Source organism: Chiloscyllium punctatum, chromosome 1 (assembly GCF_047496795.1).
Source record: "Chiloscyllium punctatum isolate Juve2018m chromosome 1, sChiPun1.3, whole genome shotgun sequence".
Lineage (NCBI taxonomy): Eukaryota > Metazoa > Chordata > Chondrichthyes > Orectolobiformes > Hemiscylliidae > Chiloscyllium > Chiloscyllium punctatum.
The window spans coordinates 75,592,745-75,617,405 of record NC_092739.1 but is presented as its reverse complement, the minus strand read 5'-3'; the positions used below and the strand labels follow the sequence as shown (position 1 = coordinate 75,617,405).

The 24,661-nt window shown below is 41.0% G+C and overlaps 1 protein-coding gene across 4 annotated transcripts in view; it reads left to right on the top strand.

Annotated features, from left to right (window-relative positions):
• Nucleotides 1-24,661, top strand: part of fryl (furry homolog, like) — a 467,472-nt gene that overhangs the window by 33,224 nt on the left and 409,587 nt on the right. For all 4 annotated transcript variants that reach the window (XM_072569022.1, XM_072569030.1, XM_072569038.1 and 1 more), the window contains one exon: nt 7,338-7,457. The gene's annotated coding sequence lies outside the window, so the exon portion shown is untranslated. The remainder of the gene's footprint in view (nt 1-7,337; nt 7,458-24,661) is intronic.

The following is a 24,661-nucleotide window of genomic DNA, read 5'->3' as shown; positions in this document are numbered from 1 at the left end:
AGGCAAGCTTGCTACAGAAACATTTGAAAATAATGATTTTTAAAAATTGAGATGTTGTTTAACTGAGAGGTCATTGAGCATTGGAATGATGGAATGAAAATGATTTACCATGAGTAAGAAGGTGAGGGGCAAAATATTGGATGACTATAGGTCTTGGAGGATAGAATATGGGAGGCCAAATCACTTGTCTCTATGTCCACTAGCTGTCACTATTCTCCTATTTTACTCCACAATTTGCACAAAAGTTTTCTCAAAAAAACAAATTTTTCTCTTTAGTTGCTGAAGTTTTCCAATGTAAGAGTTTTATTAAAGTAAATTAAAACAATTTATAAATTTCAAAATATGTGATTACATTTAACAGTTGATTTGCCTTTGTCACTTAATGTCTTCACCGAAGCATCTAGTAATAAACATTAGTCTTTCCAAAAGTTTGTGCTTGGGCTTGTTTTTTTTTCTGAAACTGTGATGCGAGTAATTTATTTCAGATTGAGCAGTGAGACTGCAATATGCTCAATTTTACTGCAAGCCTCACTGTCATTCAGTAGGAGAACCTCTTTACTTCAATTTCTGTTCATTGGCTTTTCAAAATTATTGACCAAGTTCAATGTTAATGTAAATTAGACAGTTTTCTTTCTCTCCAGTTGTGTTGGGGGTAAAAATTTGTTTGCATTTTGTTTAAATCATTGCAAAATATATTTCCACAAATTAAGTGATCCTGTATAATATGGACGAGAAGGTTTGTTTTCCTTCATTTATCTGTATATTTGCTCTCCAAATCAAGTATGCAACTTGGAGAACAGAGATACAATGGCAATGGTCCTGTGTACAACTCGGTGAGTGGAGCGAACCGAAAGAGGTGAATATTAGTCAGACCTGATTGTGAGAGAAAAAATATTGCCTTTATTGTTCTTTGAAGAATGTGGGTGTAATGTTGAAGCTTAGTTTGGAGTTTGTGGCAAAGTAATTGGAATAATTTGCGTAGTTTAAAACTAGAGGAAGGACTCTATCATGGTCCTCTCAGAACTTTGTGGTAAAAAGCAGACAGCTTAAATACTTGGCTTGAAAAGAGCTGGACAGAAAGTGTAGGAGAGCGTAGTCTGCCGAAGTCTAAAGCCAGGGCAAGGAGCTGCAGAGTGTACAGTAACATGCATTTAAATAAAATTGTAGGTTAGACTAGCCAAAAGCTAATGGAATAAATGTTGCATCTTGGAGAAAACTGAAACACACTGCAGAATTAAAGTAAATTCTGGAGGATTGTGGCATACTTGGGTTGAGCTCTAGAGAAGTGAATGCATCTTCAAGTTTGTTGTAATGTATTCTTGGTGAGGAAATAAAAATTAGACTTGAATTCATAGCCTAAATAAATATAAACTTGTTGAGTTAATGGTGTTTGCTTTGTTATTGTTTTAAAATGTTCAGTCAGTTAATTACTGGGTATACAGATTTCTTCTGTAAATCTTAACTGTTGATTCCTATATCAAGCTTTTAACGAGTGTCACTGATGTTGTGCATATGGACCTTTTAAAAGGCACTTGATTAAGTTTTTCTTCTTTGGTAGTCCCTCATGACTTAGGATGACTTTCTTCTACTTTGTAGTTTTTGGTCTTGCAGTGACAGAACCATTTAATTCTGGATCCCTACACACTGCCACAAATGGGACATGTAGTGTTGTTTAAGGCAGGTGGATAGGATACTCAGGTTTTCACATTCTTCTGTTTTTTGTGCTTGGCCTCTTAGAGATGCTTAAGATACTTGGCAACTTTGCAGATATTTTCTCTCCATTTTGGGTAAGAGATTCCCACAAGTCTGGGGTTAATATACTTTTTCAGAGAAGCTTTCAGGATAGCCTGGGAGGATTTTCTCTGCCCGCTTTGTAATCGTTTATTGTGAAGGAGTTGAGTGCAGAGATTGTTTGCAGATTCATGTCAGGAATGTGGACAAGTGACCCAATGTAACCGATTTGACAGTAACTAGTGCCTCACTGCAGGTGATATTGGTCTGAGGGAGGGCATCGATATTGGACTGCATACTAAAATACCATAGGATTTGCAGAATTAAAAGTCTTGGGATTTAAAGGGACTGTGAGCTGATGGATGCAAAAAGGGGGGACAAAGGGGAAAAAATGAAAAGTTTCCATATGTAATGCTGATTGTCACCACTTTTGTTCAAAGCACTTGACAGCCCGTGAAGTACCATTAGATTCAGCCCATCAAGTCAACTCTGCCTTCAATGAGATCATGATAATCGTCAACTTTCCTGCCATTTATCTAAGTCTTGATTCACTTATTGTTTAAAAATCTGCCTATCTCATTCTTGACTTATATGCACCACCCTCTGTGTGGAAAAGGTTACTCCTCAGATCTCTTTCAAATCTTTTCCCTCTCACCTATGCCCTCCAGTTTTGGACTCCACTGTCCCTGGGAAAAGATTTTAGCCGTTCCACCTTATCTGTGCCTTTCATGATGTTGTAAACCTCTATAAGGTCACCCCTTGGCCCCCTACATTCCTACCTTATCCAACCTCTCTCTCTAGTTCAAACCTTCCAGTCCTTATAAATATTTTTTGCACCCTTTCCAGTTTAATAACATCCTTCTTATAGCAGGGTGAGTAGAATTGTACTGAGTAATCCAAATGTGGCCTCACCAATGTCTTGTACAGCTGTAACGTGATGTTTCAACTCTTGTACTCATTGTTCTGATTGGTGAAGACAAGCTTGCCAAATGCTGCCTTCACCGCCCTGTCTACCTGTGACACCACTTTTAAGGAGTTATTTGCCTGAATCCTTAGGTCTCTTTGCTTGACAACAGTCCGCAGGGCCCTAACTATAAAAGTTATGCTCTGGTTATAAAAGGTATGCTCTGAAACACCTTGTATTTATCAGCACTGAACTCCATCTGCCAATCATCAGCCCACTTGCCAGTTGGTTAAGATCAAAATTGCGTCTGTCTTCTGTTAGCTAACCAATTCTTTATCTATGCTAATATACTCCCTCCAAACAACAGTCTTCTGGCACCTTGCCTGTGACTATCGATGATCCAAATCTCAGCAAGGGGCCCAGCAATCACTTCTCTAGCTTCCCACAGAGATTGAGGGTATACCTGATCAGGTCCTGCGGAATTTTCCATCTTTATACGTTTTAAGACATCCAGCACCACCACCTCTTTAATTTGGGCATTTTTCAAGATGTTGCTACCTATTTCCCCACATTCTGTGTCTTCCATGTCCTTCAGAGTAAACACTAATGCAAAATACTCGTTTAGTGTCTCCCCATCTTCTGCGGTTCCACATGTAGGCTGCCTTGCTGATCTTTGAGAAAAGGTACTTGAAGAATAGATATTGGTCAGCACTCCAGGATATCTTTCCTGTTTTTCCTCAAAATAGTGCCATCGAGTCTTTTATGTCCACCCAAGTAGGCAGCTTGTATTTATTTTTCAGCATTTCTTCAAAAAAAAGCATCTTTGATGCAATACCGCTACTGATGTGGATTGTCCTAGATGGTATCAAATATTTTGGGAAGTATTTGGGAACAGCAGGAATAGGCAATGGTTATTTGGTGGCATCGTGTCTCATGGGAATAGCAAGCTGAAAAATCATGGAGTCATCACAGAAATTAAAAATGTTTTCAAAGGATGCAAGGTTCCCAGTGCATCTGTCAGACAGACCCAGGCTAATAGGGAAAAATACAGGCAGTTCTTGTGCTTAATAAGAACAAAGAATTTATTACAAATAAAATACATGGAGCCTAAAAATAATGATGATGCATAACTTCACGAGTTAAAAGTCTAACCCCTTATAAACAGTGCTTCCTATCCCTGGCACCACCTCCCCCACCCCCCATCCCCCCCCCAAAAAAAGTGCTGTTCCCTCAAATGGGAGAAGGGAAAAAAGATAGCTGTGAAAGCAGTTCACTGATCCTGTCTTCAGGATTCTTTTTCTTGATAGGATTTTCTGTTCTTCAACCTTTCTTCTCCAGGTTCTTTTCATTTCTGTCCAGGTGTTACAGATGACTGTTCATTAACTGCAGTCTGTGCATGGAGCCTAAAACGTTGGTAGAGTGTTAAAGCAGGACTTCACATCTGGTATCACTTTGGAATAGGAAGGTATAGGTATAGAATTCAGGAAGGAGGTACTATGAGTTTCTTGAGCAGTTTAGGAGTGAAGAGGTATTGGGAGTTTTGACTGGCTTAAAATTAGACAGATCTCCAGGTTGGAATAAGTTGTATCCTGCTGCTGTGAGAGATGTGGGAGGGAGTTCAGCAGCTGTGACCTAAAATATTTAATTTCACTCTGCCCACAGGGGAGGTGTCAGAGGACTAGTGGCTGCTAGTATGGTACCACCGAGGGTGGTAGAGATAGACCAGGGAACTATGGACTAGTGAGTCTCTCATCAACAGTAAGGAAACAATTGGAGAAAATTCTAGAGGAGAGAATTAGTATCCACTTAGAGAGGTAAGGTTTTCAGGGATAGTCAGCATGGCATTTCCAGAGGGAGGTCATACCTGACCAATTTTATTGATTTTTGTTTGAAGAGGTGATCAGGTGTGTAGATGAGGTTAACACAGTTGATGTAGTTTATATAGATTTCTGTAAAACCTTTGATAAAGTCCCACATAAAGAAGGTTAAAGCACATGGGATCTTGCGTAACTTGACTAGTTGGCTCCAAAATTGGCTGAATGGCAGGAGACGGGGTGGTGATTGGCAGCCTATATCCAGTGGGATACCAGTGCTGAGTCCTTTTTATTGTTTGTGACGTATATAAACAATGTAAGTGAGAGTGTGAGGGAGATGATAAGCGAATTTTAAGCTGACAGGAAGTTGACAGTGAAGAAGAAGGGCTTAAATTACAGAACAATATAGGTAGCTTGGTCAGATGCGCAGAATAATGACAGATGGAATTTATCCCTGATAAGTTTGAGGTGATGCACCTTTGGCACAAATAGTGAGTCAAGGGATTGCTGAATGAATATAAGGACACGAGGGAGCTCAGAAACAGAAGGATCTTGGGGTGCTTGTCCACAGATCCCTGAAAGTGATAGGACAGATTAATAGGGTAGATAAGGCTAGGCGACTTGCCTTTATCAGTCATGGTACAGAGTACAAGAGCAGGGAAGTTATGTTGGAGCTGTACAGGACTTGATTTAGGTCACAACAGGAGTACTGTGTGGAGTTCTGGTCACTGCACTATAGGAAAGATACGATTGCACTGGAGGGGGTGCAGAGAAGATTCACCTGGATGTTGCCTGGGTGGGAGCAGTTTAGCTATGAAGAGAGCCTGGATACGCTCAGGTTATTTTCTTTGGAGAAGAGAAGGCTGAAAGAAGGCTGTGTTTTAAGAAGCTAAGGGGCATGAACAAAGAGCAACCATTCCCCCTAGTTGAATGATCATACTTATGGGTTATAGTTTTATAGTGAAAGTAGGTGGTCAAGAGAGGATTTGAGGAAAAAGATTTAAATCTTTAGGGTGGGAATCTGGAATGCATTGCCTGGGTGATTAGTTGAGGTGGTGAATCTCTTAATATTTAAAACTTAATTGGATGAGCACTTTAAATGTCATAACATTCAAGGTTATAGGCTAAGTGTTCAAAAGTGGAATTTGTGTGGATTTAGAGAGATTTTATCAGTGCAGACCTGATGGGCTGAATAGCCTCTTCTGAACTGTATGAACCTGTGATTCGTTAGAGAACACAGAGTCTTTTAAAAAAAAGACTAAGCTGTCCTCAAATTTGATTATGTCACTTTTTAAATCCATGAGGGAATGTGTTCATGTAAGATTTCTGATCTATGCGCCAATATGCTTTTGTTATTATCTTGGTATGTGTAGAAACTGAGCACTATGTTTGAATCTCCAATCAATGAATAACAAAGAGGATTGATGTGGGCAGAGCGGTGGATGTGATCTATATGGACTTCAGTAATTCATTTGACAAGGTTCCTCTTGGTAGACTAGTTAGCAATGTTAGATCACATGGAATACTGGGAGAATTAGCTATTTGGATACAGAACTGGCTAGAAGATAGAAGACAGGTGGGTTGCTTTTCAAACTGGAGGCCTGTGACCAGCAGTGCGTTGCTTTTTGTAACTTTTATAAATGGTTTGGATGTGAATCTATGAGGTATAGTTAGTAAGTCTACAGAGGTCACCAAAATTGGAGGTGTAGTGGACAGCAAAGAAGATCACCTTAGAGTACAATGGGATCTTGATCAGATGGGCCGATGGATTGAGGAGTGGCAGATGGTGTTTAATTGATAAATGTGAATTGCTGCATTTTAGACAGGCAAATTGGAGCAGGACTTATACACTTAATAGTAAGCTCCTGGGGAGTGTTGCTGAACAAAGAGACCTTAGGATTTAGGTTCATAGTTCCTTGAAAGTGGGGTCGCAGGTAGATAGGATAGTGAAGGCAGCGTTTGTTATACTTGCCTTTATTGGTCAGAGCATTGAGTACAATGCTCTGGGAAGTCATGTTGTGAGTGTCCAAGACATTGGCTAGGCCACTTTTGGAATACAGTGTGCAATTCTGGTCTCCCTACTTTAGAAAGATGTTGTGAAACTTGAAAGGGATCAGAAAGGATTTACAAGGATGTTGCCGGGGTTGGAGGATTTGAGTTTTAGGGAGAAGCTGAATAGACTGTGTGCTATTTTCCCTAGCACAGTATTCAGCCACCATTGGAGGCTGAGGGGTGACCTTATCGAGGTTTATAAAATCACGAGGGGCATGGATAGGGTAAATAGACAAAATTATTTCCTTGGGGTGTGGGCATCCCAAACTAGAAGGCATAGATTTAAGGTGAGAAGGGAAAGATTTAAAAAGGACCTAAGGGGCACCATTTTCACGCAGAGGGTGGTGCATGTATGGAATAAGCTGCCAGAGGAAATGGTACAATTACAACATTGACAAGGCATATGGATGGGTGTATGATTTGGAAGGGTTTAGAGTGCTATGGGCCAAATACAGGCAAATGGGACTAGATTTATTTAGGATACCTGGTTGGCATGGATGAGTTGGACCTAAGTTTCTGTGCTGTGTATCTTGAAGAATCTATGATTCTTAATGGCTGAGAAGTTTGCACGGGATGAATATTTTTCATGATGCTCATTTTTTCTGTAAGGATGCTGTCTGCTGACCCATATCAAAAGTTTTTTATGCAGATTGGTAGATGAAAAACTGAAGACCCTGTAAATGTGCACACAAGGGTGCTGTTGATATTTCTTAAAACTCATTTTCACTGGAGAAAATCCATTTTCATCCAGTGTCTGATCATTCAGATGCATCAGCACTAGTGAATGTGTTTTTTAAATTTAACCCTAAGTAATTACAATAATTATTTTGTTGCAGATTTTCTTCTCCCTTTGTGATTTTGCCATTTGAGGAAGACACTGCCCACCTCTATGGAATTTAGGCGAAACTGGTCTTCAGATGGAATATAGGTGAAACTGGTCTTTGCAAAGTATTTAGGTAGGTACAAAAATCAAATCATCATCCTTTACGTAAGAAGACCTCATGAAACTACAGTACAAAAGGAGGTCACACTGTTTTTAAAAAAAACTGTTGCCATAGTCAGAGTGAAGGAGGAAATAATTAAAATGGTCTAGAAATTGATGGAAAGGCTCATTGTACTAGGGAATGCTAAGTCTCCTGGATCAGTTGAGTTGCATTAAGGATGTTGAGGAAAGTCAACTTAAAATTTGTGGTTGTCCTTGCCATCATCTTTGAATTCCCATGTGGTTAGGAATAGTCCAAGAGGACTGATGTATTGGTAATTTAACACTCTACTTTCAAAAAAGAACACTACAATAACCCTGGCAACAATATATTTGTTAGTTTTCTTTACGCTTAATTAAGGAAAACCGGTTCAGATTTGTAAAAGACAAATAGCTTTAACTAACTTGATTGAGACTGCATTTTATGATACCTTAACATAAGGTTGATGAGGGTAAGTTAGTTGTTTGCATATGGGTTTCTCAAAGATCATTTCCACATAATGTTTGAAAGCAAATTTAAGGCAAGTAGAATAAAAGAGACAGCAGTGACATTGAGTGTGAAGCACACAGTACTGGGGAATGGTTATTCTTCAGAACTGAGGAAGATGTACAGTGGTGCTCCCACTAGTCAGTACATGGATGACTGCTTTTATTGATCTGTATGAATTACTTTGCTTTGGGTGTACAGGGCACAGTTAAAAAACTTGTAGATGACATAAAATATGCAAATATCATGAAACACAAGAAAGATGCTGATAAACTTTGAGAGACTACATATAGGTTGATGGATTGCACAATTGAATGCTGGATGAAATGCAGAGAAATACAAAGTGATATATTTTAATAGTGAGAATGAAGAAAGACAGAATAAAACAAAATGTACAAAGTTTGATGCAGGAGTCGAGACTGATTGATTGTTCCTGGGCTTTCTAAATCAAAGGAAGGCAGTAGCTAAGAGAGACATAGTATACCTGTTGCTGAAAGTAAGCATGCAGGTGCAGCAGGTGTTGCAGAAGGCATGTTGCCCATCATAAGACCATGGCCATAGCAGCAGAATTAAGCCATTTGTCCCATCACATTTGCTCAACCATTTGATTGTGGCCGATATGTTTCTAAACCTCATTCTCCTGCCTTTTCCCATAACCCTTGATTCCCCTTGCCAATCAAGAACCTATCTATTTCTGTCTTAAATACTCAGTGATTTGGCCCCCACAGCGGCAATGAGTTCATGAACTGATACCCTCTGGCTGAGCAATTTCTTTGCAATCTCACTTCTAACTGGTGTGCCATCACTCTGAGGCTGTGCGTTTTGGATTCTGATCTTTCCCACTTGTGGAAACATCTTCTCTACCTACTCTATCCAGGCATCTCAATTCATTAAGTTTCAACTAGATTTCCCCACATCTCTTTAAATATTGAGTACAGATCCATAGTTCTGATTCTCATATTACAAGCCTTCTTCTCCAGAACTGTTCTTGTAAACCTCCTCTGGACTCCAATGCCAGCATATCTATATTCATTTTTGCGGCCTGAATCTGCTCAGAATGTTCCAAATGTCGTCTGATGAACCTTGCACAGCCTCAGTAGTACACCCTTGCTCTTGTATTCTAGCACTCATGCATTTGCCTTCCTAACTGTCAACTGAGCCTGCATGTTAACCTTAACATAATCCCGAACTAGTATTCCCAAGTCCCTTTGTGCTTCAGATTTTGAAAGCCTTTTCTTATTTAGAAAATGATTTATGCCTCTATTCTTCCCGCTAAAGTGTGTAACTTCACACTTTCCCACATTGTATTCCATCAGCTACTTCTTTGCCCACTCTCCAAGCCTCCCCACTTCCTCACACGACCTGCCCCTCCAGCTTTGATCATGAGAGTATGCCGGAGTGACGGGAGCAGGTATATCTTGCTGCAGTTGCATATATGCACCGCCCTCTGCGTGAAACATTTGCCCTTATAATCCCTTTTTTAAAAATATATTTTTAAATATATTTTTATTAACAAATAGATTTTTCAATATTACAACAAATACAAAACAATACACTTCAAAACAATATAAAGAAAGGACACCAAAAAAAAATTTAAAAACACAAACTGCCCTCATGTACAAATGTATAAATATATATATAGAAGAAAATCCCCAACTAACTACTTACTTGACCAGATGGGCCAATGGGCTGAGAAGTGTCAGATGGAGTTTAATTCAGATAAATGCGGGATGCTGCATTTTGGGAAAGCAAATCTTAGCAGGACGTTTACACTTAATAGTAAGGTCGTCGGTAGTGTTGCTGAAGAAAGAGACCTTGGAGTGCAGGTTCATAGCTCCTTGAAAGTGGAGTTGCAGGTAGATAGGATAGTGAAGAAGGCATTTGGTATGCTTTCCTTTATTGGTCAGAGTATGGAGTACAGGAATTGGGAGGTCATGTTGCTGCTGTACAGGACATTGGTTAGGCCACTGTTGGAATATTGCATGCAATTCTGGTCTCCTTCCTATTGGAAAGATGTTGTGAAACTTGAAAGGGTTCAGAAAAGATTTACAAGGGTGTTGCCAGGGTTGGAGGATTTGAGCTATAGGGAGAGGTTGAACAGGCTGGGGGTGTTTTCCCTGGAGCATCGCAGGCTGAAGGGTGACCTTATAGAGGTTTACAAAATTGAGGGGCATGGATAGGGTAAATAAGCAAAGTCTTTTTCCTGGTGTCAGGGAGTCCAGAACTAGAGGGCATAGGGTTAGGGTGAGAGGGGAAAGATTTAAGAGAGACCTAAGGGGCAACTTTTCCCACACAGAGGGTGGTACGTGTATGGAATGAGCTGCCAGAGGAAGTGGTGGAGGCTGGTACAATTGCAACATTGAAGAGGCATTTGGATGGGTATATGAATAGGAAGGGTTTGGAGGGATATGGGCCAGGTGCTGGCAGGTGGGACTAGATTGGGTTGGGATATCAGGTCGGTGTGGACAGGTGGGACCGAAGGGTCTGCTTCCATGCTGTACATCTCTATGACTCTATAACTAAATAAATAATAATTAACAACAAACTATTAAATAATAATACAGCTCAGCAAAATAAAACATAGCTCTTGAATATTGAGAGCATTACTGTTCTCATATTCATATGTTTGCAGTTCCCCCATCTGGATATTGGACTCGTAAAGCACAATATAAAAGCAGTTATTAGTGTGGCAGATAAATCTGTGACCAGGTATTCCAAAAATGGCCGCCATGTCTTATAGAAATTCTCAGGTTTGTGGCGTACCATACTTGTGAGAAAATCCAAAGGGATATGCTCCATAACAACCTTCCGCCAACCCGACAGGCCTGGGGGGTTTTCGGACACCCAACCTAACATGATATTCTTTCATGCGCAGAAAGTGAGGATGTTGAAAAGTTTTTTCGTATGCGCATCTACAGGGAATACACTGGGCAGGCCAAGAATAAGAGAAATGTAGTCCTTCTCCACCCTTACACCCAAAGTCCCCCCCATTGCACCTGCCACAGCGCTCCAGTATGTTTGTCTCTGGTCCTGTGGTACACTTCAATAGAAAAGAGTGCCCGTACTAACTTTACACTTGGGGCATTTTGAAGATACCCCTGGTTTAAATTTTGACAAACGATCCGAAGCCAAGTGGATCCTGTGGAGAATCTTCAACTGCAAAGCATGGGTACTATTGCACATTGATATCTTTCTTATGTTTTCCCAAATACCTTCCTAGGCCTTTGAGGAGACCTCAATGCCTAGCTCTCTCCCCCACACACTGCAGAGTTGATCAAATTGGTCTGAGTGGCCCTCAATTCATGATATAGGATACTGACAGAAAGTGCACTCTTAGCACTGAGCACCCTCCTCTCTAGGTGAGATTTGTGGGGATCAGTCAAAAGTTTTTTTGAATAAAATCCCTAACTAGCTCCTACTTCCGTGCTAACTGATCAAAAGATGCCATTGTGTCTCCCTCAAATAAATCACCCCTAGCTGTCCAATGCTTGAATCCTGAATCTATCATCCCTGGTTGAAGATCCGGCATAACCACTATAGGTGTAAGAAAAAAATGTTTTGCCAATATTGCCTTCCCTCTGTTGAATTGCCCTCCATGCTTTAACAGTATTGATAACTATTGGGTTATGGCACTATTCCTTAAGTGTCCTCATTTTGTTCAAAAACAGCAAACTAATAAGGGGGCACTTTGCCTGAGAGGTTTTTATATCTAACTATTTTGAAAAAGGGTCCCCACAAGCCCATTCACTCACATAAGGTAAAAGCGAGCTTAGTTGATCATTTTTAATATCCGGGAGATCCACTTCCCTCAGTCTATAAGGCAATTGCAATTTAACTAATTTAGTAAGGGGCCACTTACAATGCCAAATTAAAGAGCTAAACCACCCATTCAGTCTCCTGAACCTTTGCTTATCGAAAATCATGGGGAGCATCCTTATCGGGTACAACAAACAGGGGAGAATATTCACCTTTTAATAAGAACTATCCGACCTAACCATGAGACTGGAAGCACATCCCATCTTTGAAAGTCTTGTTTGCTTTCGTCGAATAAATGAACAAAATCAGTTTTAAACAACTGATCAAGAACTGGAGTGAGGAATATGCACAAGTACATAAAATCCCCCTGTGACCACTTAAATGGGAATTGAGATTCACCCTCAAGATCTAGCACCTTCATGAGACCACCCATAGACATAGCCTATCACTTGGCAAAATTAATCTTGTACCACAAAAAGGGGCCGAATGAGCTGATGCATTGTATCAGGCAAGGCATTAAGACTGCTGGATTTGGCAAAGAAATGAGGACACCATCTATGTGAAATGAAATCTTGTGTAGTTTTGACCCCACTTCTGGAGCTGGTATATTGGGATCCCTACAAATGGCCTCTGTCAATAGTTCAATCGCCAGTGTAAGAAACAATGGTGAAAGGGGACCCCATTGGTGATGATTGCAGTGAGAGGGTCACTAGAGAGCCTTTACCCATCTTATAAAGGCTTTGCCCACGCCAAACTGCTGAAGAGTATACAAAAGGTACGGCCACTCAAACTCCATCAAATGCCTTCTCTGCATCTAGAGAAATCACCAATCCCTGTATTGACTGTTGTTAACACGTTTGAATTATATTAAGCAGCCTCCTAACATTACTGGAGGATCTGTAGCCCTTTATGAAGCCTATCTTGTCCCCTTTAACAATAGAAGTTAACACAGTTTCCAGCCTTAACGCACGAGTCTTAGAGAGGATTTTAAAGTCCATATTTAAGAGTGAAATGGGCCTGTAAGAAGCACAGTCCTCCAGGACTGTCCCTTTTCGAAGTATAAGCAAAATATTGGCTTCCCTTCGAGATGGCAGGAGACAATCATGACTGTGCGAGTCATTGAACATGTTGAGCATCGGGCCTGACAATCTGCTTGTGAATTCCTTATAGAATTCACTGGGAAGTCCATCAGGATCAGGCGCCTTTCTAATCTGAAGCTGCTTCACAGTCTCCTGCACCTCTTGCTTTGATAAGGGGGCATTGAGGAAAGGCTCCCATTTGGGGGTCACACCTGGGAGCTCTAGATCCTTGGAAAAAGGATCTTGGCCCATCCCTCCTCTCAACCCTCAGATTGGTATAATTCAGAGTAAAATGTCTGGAATGCCACGTTAATCTTTTTGGAATCACATGTTAGGTTCCCAGATCATTCCCTAATCAATGTAATGGCTTGAGAGGCACTCCTTTTCCTGGCAAGATACACTAGGTACTTGCCTGATTTGTCACCATGCTCATGCAACCTTTGTTTTGCGAAGGTAAGCTCCTTCTTTGCCATCTGTGTGAGCACGGAATTCAATGCAGACTGTAGCGTCGTAATCCTCTGTAGCTTGACCAACGAGGGCTTGTCAAAGTGAGCCTTATCGGCTGCCTTCAACCGTGCTCAGAGGAGACGTTGCTGCTCGCCCTTCTGCCGTTCCTACTGGCAGAGTAGGAGATAACTAACCCTGGCATAGGCTTTGGCAGTTTCCCAAAGGATGGGCGGGCTACTAACTGAGCCTGAATTAATGTCCAGGAACACCCTAAATTCCTTAGAGAAGTACTCCATAAACTACTTATCCTTAAGGATAAAGGGATCCATTCATCAGTGCCTCGGACCCACTACAGCGTTTTTAATCTTAACCGGTATACTGGAATTTGATCGCAGATGGTGATATTGCCAATCATACAAGATGCCACCAAGTCCAGAGTTGCTATGGGGATCAGAATAAAAATCACTCCTGGTGTAACATCTGTGTGGATTGGGGGAAAAAAAAGTTAATTCCCTACCTGTAGGGTGGAGACTTCTCCAGGCGTCCTCCAACCCTAACTCCACACACAGATCCACTAATTGTACAGAGGTTATCAGGGGGCCTTTGGGCAACCTGTCTGCTATGGGATCCATAAGACAATTAAAATCTCCCCTTATCATGTGCTGGGACTCAAGACTGATCAATTTAGAGATCTCCTCTACAGAAATTTGAGGGGATGAGCCGGAGGGCAGTAAACATTTTAAAATGCCATATTCTGCCCCATTTATCTGGGCTTTGAGGATTACGATCCTCCAATGTGTGTTTTTAACACACTCCAGTAACTTAAATGTGAGATTCCTCCTGACCAATATAGCCACTCACCTATTTCTGGTATTAAAAGATGAAAAGTAAACTTGATCAAAGCCATTCTGCTGTAGTTTCAAATGCTTCCTATCATCCAAGTGTGTCTCTGTATTAAAGCAATATCCACCTTTTCCTTTCTAATATTCAAGAGTATCCTTTTCCTCTTGATTAGTGACTGACTCCCCTTGATGTTCTAGGTACACCATTTAATCAAGTTATTAGCCATAACCTTCTGCGGTAACATTTAGATTCCAGAGAGGAGGAACTCGAATGACAAATCACCGAGCCTTAGTGTCACAAGATCCATTGAACATAAAACTCCATAAACTAAAACCAGTACAGTTAACAACCTACAGTTATCAAAGACTATATACACCAAAAACCAAAAAAACAACAATGTATAAAGTGCCAGTAGTGCTGAATAGAGGACCTCACCTCATGCCCAAAGGGGGCATCTATGCATCCCAAAACCCAACTTCCATCCTTCTGTCAGTACTGCAGCCAGGACATTTAAATACCTGAATCAGCATAAGTAGGCATTTAGCCATCCTAACCATTTTCTCTCCTCCTTGCTAGAGTCACACCACTAACGCAAGCAGAAAACAAAAAAAAACACGAAATAACAGTGTGAACAAAGAAAATTTGAAAACAAAATAAGTATTCCACCCATCCCTTTGGTTTAACTTAGAAATTGAAAGTACACATCCCAACTTCTCCCGAGCATAGTTTAGATCAGATTGTTACCAGTTTTTAAAAAAAAGGAAAAGGAAGCCCCGACTGGACTTCATCTTCTTTTAACAGAAAGTAGCGACATACCCAAATATCACTACTTGTTCAGATTAAGTTAATTTGTCCACCAAGTCTCTTGCCTTCTTCGATGTTACAAAGAGATATACAGATCCATCTCATGTCATCTGAAGCACCACCGGGTTCCTCAGAGTAGTGGATCCCAAGCTCCCTCAATCTTTTCTTGATGCTGTCATAGGATTTTCTTTTCTGGATCACCACCGCTGTCAAGTCCTGGAAGAATATGATCTTAGAGCCCTCATAAACTAGGGCCTTCCGCTCCTTCCCTTGGTTTCTGGAAGCTTCCACGATTCTCTCCTTATCTCTGTAGTGATGAAACCATACCAAGACAGGACGAGGACGGTGGTCCGGACCTGACCTCTCCGCCGTGACCTGGTTAGCCCTCTCAATCTTCAAGCTTCTCATTCCAGCCTCCAAGTTAAGGAATTTCGGCAACTAGTCCTCAATAAATTCCACTGTTCGCTCGCCTTCCTTACCCCTGGCAGACCAGTGATCCGAATTTTTTTTTTCTCCTGCCCCTGTTCTCGAGGTCATCAATCTGGTCAAGCAATTTACAGACCTGCATCTCCAGAGCATGGATCCTATCCTTGGAGGAATCTGTATTAGCTTCCATTACTGTGACCCTGTGTTCTACCTCATCTGTCCTTTTCTCCAGGACTCCCAACTGCTGTTCATACTTCTGTAGCATGATAGAGATTGGGGCCGGCTTCTCCTCTATCTGCTTCCCCAATATCTTGTGAGATTTTGCGAGCTCCTTTACCAGGGTCTGGTGCGAAATTGAGTCTGAGATCCTGCAGGCTGGGCTGCGGGCCGGGCCTCTGACGTGCTTCCTCCTTTCTTCAGCATCCCTGGATGGCAAAACCCGAGGTAAGTTGCTCTCTGACAGTTTCCTGGGACTCCATGACCTTTCCAGAGTCACAGGATATCGCGCTGGACAGGGTACAGCAGATAAAGAATTCGTACTGCTTGTGGTTTGGTGCAGAGGCCTGCAACGTCATCTTCCTAGATTGCTGCCATTTTGGATCCCCCCTCCTGGTCCCTTTTCAGTCTTTCCCCTCCCTCCTTAAAACTATGCCCTCTAGTTTTTGACTCCCTATCCTGGGAAAAAGACCTTGTGTATTTACCCTATCCATGTCCCTCATGATTTTTTCAACCGCTATAAGGTAACTTTACCCTATGCGACGCTCCAGGGAAAGAAGCTGCAGCCTGCTCTACTTCTCCCTGTAGTTCAAACCCTCCAATCCTGGCATTATCCTTTGTAAGTTTTTTTCTGAACCCTTTCAAGTTTGACAATACCTGTCATAATGCAGGGAGAACATTATTTGAAAAAATGGCCTGACCAATGTCCTACGTAGCCACAACATGACCTCCCAACTTCTATACTCAACGCACTGACTAATGAATGTAAGTGTGCCAAACTCAACTTTCACCACGCTGTTCACCTGTGGCTCCACTTGCAACGAACCATGCACCTGTACCCCTAAGTCTTATTGTTCACTAACACTCCCCAGGGCCCTACCATTAACTGTGTAAGTCCTGCCCTGATTTGCCTTACCAAAATTTAACTCCTCACATTTATCTAACTGAAACTTCACCTGCCACTCCTTGGCTCATTGGCCCATCTGATCAAGGCCTTGTAGTACTCTGAGGTAACCTTTTTCACTGTCCACTACACCACCATCTGCAAACTTACTAAGCAAAACCCCTTTGTTAACATCCAAATCATTTTTATAATTTTCATTTACATGAATGATGAAAGGTAGTGGACCCAGCACTGACTAATCCTTGCAGTACACCATTGGTCACAGGCATCCAGTCTGAAAAACAATTCTCCTCCACCCTCTGACTCCTACTTTCAAGCCAATTTTATATTCAGTTGGTCAGCTTCCCTGGATTCCAATTGACCTAACCTTGCTAACCAGTCTACTCTGCAGAACCTTATCGAACACCTCGCTGAAGTCCATATAGCCATGATGTAGAGGTGCCAGTGTTGGACTGGGTTGGGCAAAGTCCAGTGTGTAGTTTAGCAGGTTTATTTGAAATTGTAAGCTTTTGGAGGGCTGTTCTTTCATCAGGTCTGATGAAGGAGCAGCACTGCAAAAGTTTGAAATTTCAAATAAACGCATTGGACTATAACCTGGTGTTGTGTGACTTCTGGTGAAGTCCATATAGGCAACATTTACCTCTCTGTCTTCATTGATCATCTTTGTCACTTCAAATATCTCAATCAAGTTAGTACAACACAATTCCCCCACACAAAGCCATGTTGACTATTCGTTATCAATCCTTGCCTTTCCAAATGCATGTAAATCCTGTCTCTCAGAATCCTCTCGGCAACAAGTTACCCACCATTGAAGTGAGGCTCACTGGTCTATAGTTTCCTGGCTTTTCCTTACCATATTTCTGAAATAATGACACCACATTAGCCAACCTCCAGGCTTCCAGCACCTTACCTATGGTTATCAATATAGGTCTCAGTAAGCTTCCCAGGAAGTTCTGGGATATACCTGATCAGATCCCGGTCGGAGTATTGTATGTGGTTTTAATCTCCTATCTGAGGCAATATTTTTTGACTGTGGAGGGAGTTCAATAAAGGTTCATCACATTTATTCCTGGGATAGTAAAACTGATATGTGAAGAGAGGCCTGATCGGTTTGGGCTATATTCACTGGAGTTTAGAAGAATGAGGTGGGTGAGTGCGTGGAGGGTGGTGGAATTCAAAGAAACATTCAAAATTCTAACTTGACTAGAAAAGGTAAATGCTGGAAGAATGTTCCTGATGATTAGGGAGTCGAGAACCAAGGGGACGATCAAAGGATAAGGGGTAAGCAATGTAGAACTTTGGGTAGAGAAGTTTCTTCTAAGCTGAGAGTGGTGAGCCTGTGGAATCCTCTTCCCAAAAAATGGTTTAGGTCAATGTTTTCACTAAGGCATTAGATACAGTTCTTAGGGCTAAAACAGATCAAAGGAAATGGGGAGGAAAGTGGTAAGGGGGTACTGAGTTCGATGATCAAACTTGATCATATTGACTGGTTGGACCAGATTCAAAAGGCCAAATGAAACCATTTCAAAGAACTTCTATTTAGGAAAAATGTGAGGGCTTTGAGAAGTTGCAGAAGTGATTTATGAGGATAACAATTCATTCCAACCAATCTAGGCATGCAAGAGGGCATTGAGATTATTTTGGACCAGAATAGTGTGCAAGGTAATGGGATAAAAGCAGGAGATTGGCTGTTGGTCATGATGCTCACTTCACAAGCGAATGCAAGCAAGGTGGGCTCAATGGCCTCCTTCTGCACTGTAACATGTTATAATTGTGTTTCCTTAGTTGAGGGCTATCTGTAAAAAGGATAGACTTGGGGAGGTGGGTTACTACCTTTATTAAAAATGCTTGAGAGGATTTGATAGAGTTGCTCAAAATCATGAGAAGTCCACACAATGCCATTACAGAGAAATAAAACCTCAGCTTCTGTGGAGAGAGAAACAAAGTAACTTTTGAATTCAATATGACTCTCCTCTCTAGAGGGCTTGCTAACCTTGTTTAGCATTTTGTTTTTATTTCAAATATCCAACATCTGCAGTCCCTTAACTAGTTAGAGGGAACTTTTATTGGCTAGAGGGATTGAAAATCAGATGGGACATGTTTAAAGTGATGGTCAAAAACATCAAAGATGATATTGGTTTCCTCCCTCTACAAGGATTTCAGTGAGTCCCTCTCTCACTGCACACCCCAGGTCATTTCCTCTGAGCCTGCTGGACACACTTTCCTCATTCCTGAAGAAGGGCTTATGCCCAAAACTTCGATTCTCCTGTTCCTTGGATGCTGCCTGACCTGCTACGCTTTTCCAGCAACACATTTTCAGCTCTGATCTCCAGCATCAGCAGTCCTCACTTTCTCCTCATTGGTTTAAACAACTAAAAATAAAATATCCTTTCATGGATAAGGGACCAGGATGGGAACAGGGCATGGTTATTAGTCAGCGGTTAACATTGCTGCCTTATAATGCCAGGGACCTGGGTTTGAATCTAGTGTGGGGTGACTGTGTGGAGTTTGCACATTCTCTCCATGTCTATGTGGGTTTCCTCTGGGTGCTTTGGTTTCCTCCCGCAGTTAAAGATGTGCAAGCTAGGTGGATTGGCAGTGCTAAATTGCCCATAGTGTCCAAGGGTGTGCAGGCTTGGTAGGTTCACCATGAGAAATACAGGGTTACAGGAGTGGGTCTGGGTGGGCTGCTCTTTGGAGGTTTGGTGTTAACTTGATGGGCTGAATGGCCTGCTTCCACATGAGAAATTCTGAGGGTAAGTTGAATCACTCTTGCATACAGCTTGCCTGAACTTGACAGGTTGGATGGTTGCCTTTTGCACTTTAACCATTCTTGCTGAAAATTTTATGGTATATACATTGAGCATAATTTTCAAGCATGCATCTTGAGATTCTCTCAGTGGAATGCCATATAGAGTCATAGAGTCGTACAGCACAGAATCCAGGCCAATCAGGTTTCCTAAATTGAATTAGTTCCATTTGTCTGCATTTGGTCCATATCCCTCTGAACCTTTCATATCCATGTATCTGTCCAAATGTCTTTTCACTGTTGTAATTGTACCTGTCTCTACCACTTCCTCTATGTTCTCTTCCAGTAACAGGAAATATTGATTTCTTGGTTTTTTTTCCTACATTTATGAATCTTAGTGAGTTCAAATAACTTTTAAAATGGTTCAAGACAAATTATTGATTTTCAATTATTTACTTTGTTTTAACCTGCTTAATTTTACTTTGGAGAAATGTAGACAGGTTGACAAACTGTTTAATTTCATATCTAGCTTGACTGCTTATACAGAATATGAATGAAATGGTCAAATATATCTGCTGATTTATTATTTTTCCAGATGATTAACCTAGATGGGTGAATTTGAGTTACTTGTGTTTTTTTTCACTGCATTTATAAATGACTGGGCAGCCTATGTCAGGCATGGCATTATCTCAGTTTGAGAAAGTTCTCTTTTACATCAAATGGACGTTGGCAGTCTAGCATTTACTGTTTGTAAGCTCCAACCTTTGTAATCAAGAGAGAAATTACCAGCATATAAAATTTTTTTTTGGATTTAAAAACCTGGAAACTGTTTTGTTTTTGAGGCTGTTTTGGGTTTTTTTTGTTATAGCTGGCAGCACAATTTTCTGGCCAAGGTTTTTTATTCTGAATCTTAAAAATAGGTTTGTTTGCTTGGAAAAGAAAAAGCCAAAGAACATTCTAGAATGGAGCATATCGTTGTGACCTGTTATGTGAAAGATTCTATATATGTATATTTTTCATCCTCTGTAGTTTATAAAACATTTTGGAACATCACCCGATGAGCTTCTAGAGTTAATGGCTCCTTGAGAAAATTTAATTGTAATTTTCTCAGGAAAACTTGGGAACAGGTCCAAATTTAAATATCCATCTGGGCTTTGTGGTGGTCACGCCCTATGAAGTTGTCAGTGCCTTTTAAAGTTTGAACATACCACAGAATAATAAGGAAATTCAGGAGTTGCTATCAGTGAGTCCTTGTTACTCAAAAGGTAGACAAGTAGGAGGCTGGAAGAACACAGCAAGCCAGGCAGCATCAAGAGATAGAGAAGTCAGTGTTTCAGGTGTAACCTTTCTTCAGGACTCAGCAGTCCTGAAGAAGTGTACACCTGAAATGTTGACTTCTCCACCTCATGCTGCTGCCTGGTTTGCTGTGCTCTTCTAGCCTCCTGCTTGTCTACCTTGGATTCCAGCATCTTCAGTTTTTTTTGTGCACTCTGGTCTCCTTCCTATTGGAAAGATGTTGTGAAACTTGATTAGATTAGATTAGATTAGATTACTTACAGTGTGGAAACAGGTCCTTCGAACCAACAAGTTCACACCGACCCGCCGAAGTGCAACCCACCCAGACCCATTCCCCTACATGTACACCTTCACCTAACACTACGGGGAATTTAGCACGGCCAATTTACCTAACCTGCACATTTTTGGACTGTGGGAGGAAACCGGAGCACACGGAGGAAACCCATGCAGACGCGGGGAGAATGTGCAAACTCCACACAGTCAGTCGCCTGAGGCAGGAATTGAACCTGGGTCTCTGGCACTGGCACTGTGAGCCACTGTGCCACCGTGCCGCCCATAAAGGGTTGAAAAGTAGAAGGGTCGAAAGGGTTTGAACGCTCCAGGGAAAACAGCCCCAGCCTATTCAGCCTCTCCCTATAACTCAAATCCTCCAACCCTGGCAACATCCTTGTAAATCTTTTCTGAACCCTTTCTTGAAAGGATTCAGCCAGCGTTGGTGGCTGAAGGGTGACCTTATAGAGGTTTACAAAATCATGAGGGGCATGGATAAGATAAATAGACAAAGTTTTTTTCCCTGGGATGAGGAAAGTAGAGGGCATAGGTTTAGCGTGCGAGGGGGAAAGATATAAAAGAGACCTAAGGGGCAACTTTTTCACACAGAGGGTGGTATGTGTATGGAATGAGCTGCCAGAGGAAGTGGTGGAGGCTGGTACATTTGCAACATTTAAAAGGCATCTGTGTGAGTATATGATTAGGAAGGGTTTGGAAGGATATGGGGCAGGTGCTGGCAATTGGGACTAGATTGGGTTGGGATATCTGGTCGGCATGGACGAATTGGACTGTGAAGGGTCTGTTTCCGTGCTGTACATCTCTGACTCTAAGTATAACTGACTTTAACAAATACTAAAGTCACAAAATTGCAATTGACACAAGAGTTCCTCCTCTCCGACATATTTATGCAAGTTTTCTGTGGAACAATTCAATTTGTGACATTTTTCCTGCTTTATTCCCGTAGTCACTCAAGTGTCTATCTACTTTGTTTTGCAATCATCTTTGAAGGCAGCATGCTCTAGCTCACTGTTGCTTGCTATATAAAAACATTCTTCTTCACATCCTCATATCCTAAGAGCTTAAATTTGTGTCCTCTAGTCCTTTTGTTATCAATAAAAGATTTTTTTTTTCTTTGTCCACTGTTGGGGATGAACAGATTTGTTTGTTGGTTCCAGTCTTCCAGGAAAATAAGTGATATTGCCTTTTTTGCTCTCTGGTGCGTACCTTCTGTTCTCCTCTCGTGCTCTCTATCCCGCTGTTTCGTGCTGTATGTTACATTCTCTTGCTGTCACATATCCAGAAGTTTATAAAAGTTCAACATACTTCCCTGTGTCTATATGCACTGACTTATTTATGATGTCCAGGTCCCTGATCGTAACTACTCTTTTTGATCCTTCTGTTAAAATGCATCACTTCGCACTCCTTTGTATTAAATTTCATCTGTCACTTGTCGACCTGTTCTACTAGTCTTTACATATCCTGTTGCTGTTTTGGTTTTTTTGTTTTTTGCTACATCTCCAAGCAAATTGGGAAATGTTCCACTGTATCCCAATGTTCAATGCATTTATGTCTCAAAACAGTGGTCTTACCACCATATAAAAACACCACTGCAATATTCATGAGTGGGCTTTGACAGAATCCTTCAAATGTCATAACCTAGATTACCCAGAAGAATAACTGACAGATGCATGTGAAAGCTGATGTCTGCAAATTCCTATCCAAGTTGAACAAGGGTCACTTCTTAGAAATGCATTGCAGTTTTCTTCATTGTTGCACCAGAATCGTGGAAGTCTGTATCTGACAGCACTATGGGTGTAGCTATATAACAAGGATTACTGGGTTCAAGGAGGAGATCATCCTCCTTGGACAATAAATACTTGCTTTGTCAGCAATACCCACATGCTACGGGTGAATAAATAATTAAAAGAAATTAGTGCCTCTGATGCCAAACAACTGCCAGGTGTTCATATAAGCATTGAATGTACATAAATAGGAAGAGACTGACACTATACATCTAACACTGGATTAGTGGTGCTGGAAGAGCACAGCAGTTCAGGCAGCATCCAACGAGCAGCGAAATCAACGTTTCGGGCAATAGCCCTTCATCAGGAATAAAGGCAGTGAGCCTGAAGCATGGAGAGATAAGCTAGAGGAGGGTGGGGGTGGGGAGAACTATACATCTAACTACTATTTTTCTTCATTATACAAGGTCAGGAGACACAGGAATAGTCTAGTTTACTATACCTGTCATTACGATTGTGTCTAATCTTTCATTTCAGTTTTACTTTTACTGATCCTCAAGTCCCCGGATTCCCTTAGAGTCGCAATATCTGTCAATGTCTGCCTTGAATATGCTCAATAACTGAACATCCTTAGTCCCTTGGGTAGAGAATTCTAAATATTGTGAATCGTGATGTCATCACTTCCATTGGGAATCATGTTTTTAGTGCCTGCTATACTTTGCACAGTAATCATTTTTTTTAGCAGTAAACAACTGACGAATCAACGCTATTAGTATTTACGGTGCAAGACTTTAAAAGAAAATTTGCACCCCTCAGGAAATTTTCCAAATTCAGAGGAACCTCGATTATCCAAACGAGCTGGGTGGGCGCTATTTTGTTTGGATAACTGATTTTTATCTTCAACAAGGGAAGCTATACTGATCTAACACTGTGCTCTACCGGAGAATTTGTTTAATGAGTCTGCTATTTAAAAAGACTAATCTTTGCATTCTGCAAATTACAAGTTAAATCGAGAAGGACTAAACCCTTACCATCACATTAAATACTGTATATGAAATCCCAGCATAAAAAAGATCCCAAACAGCTTCTACGATCAGAAGACCATATGTCAGTTTCCAGGAACTCGGTGTAGCGATAGAAAGACAGAAGCACAAACTTGCGCGTGCGTTTACGTTCTTTGCACTTTTTGTCACGAATGGACCCATAAAGTGACAGGAATACTCTAAAACACTTACTTTGGCAAAGGGCTGTGTAATAACCCTTACCTAAAAAAATCCAAACATTGCTGCTTGAGGTGCTTGTGTTTCCTTGCTTTTGTCAGCGTTTTCACATGTTCTTCAGTACAGATAAATCTAATGCACTTACTTCTTTGATGTCACGTTTTTGCAGGACCTTGAGATCATCTTTGGATAATCTGAAATTCGGATAATTGATATTCAAGGATAATCAAGGTTCCTCTGTACCATTTTAACTCTATAGTGAACCTCCATGTATTAATCTAAACTTTTTTTTCCTATACTTTCCCAGCCACATTAGGGAGATTTAAACAATACTTCGATAAGCACATGGGTGATTTTGGGATAGTGTAGGGGGACGAGCTGAGAATAGTTCACAGGCCGGCGCAACATCGAGGGCCGAAAGGCCTGTTCTGCACTGTATTGTTCCATGTACTTTCAAAAAATTGATGCTTGGAGATTGGAATAAATCACGTTTTAAATTGCCATCTAGTGGTGGTTGTGAAAATAGTCTCCAGACCTGTTCGGGAAGGTACAGCATTTTATTGAATTCAATCATTGCCTGATGTACTGTTTGTCATAGCTCAAACGCTGAGGGTGTAATAGAAAAAAATGCAGCCACCCTTTACAAATGAAAGTTTAGGAATAAGCTGACCGCTGACCTATTGAATTTATGGATGTTTAAATTGAATTTAGCAGCTGGAACCTTTGTCAGCTGCAGTGGATTTTGCAAACTAGATTTAAAGGTTGTCTGAGTGTTAAAATAGTATTTGTGTCTCTGAAGTGTCATATAACAGTTCAGAAGGCCCCTTTTAAAAGAAAATGTCCATTGAGAAAATAAGGGACAATAGTATGAATTTTAAGTACAATTGGTTGACCTAAATTTTAGCTTATGATAATCAATTTTCTTAAATTAAGAGGAAG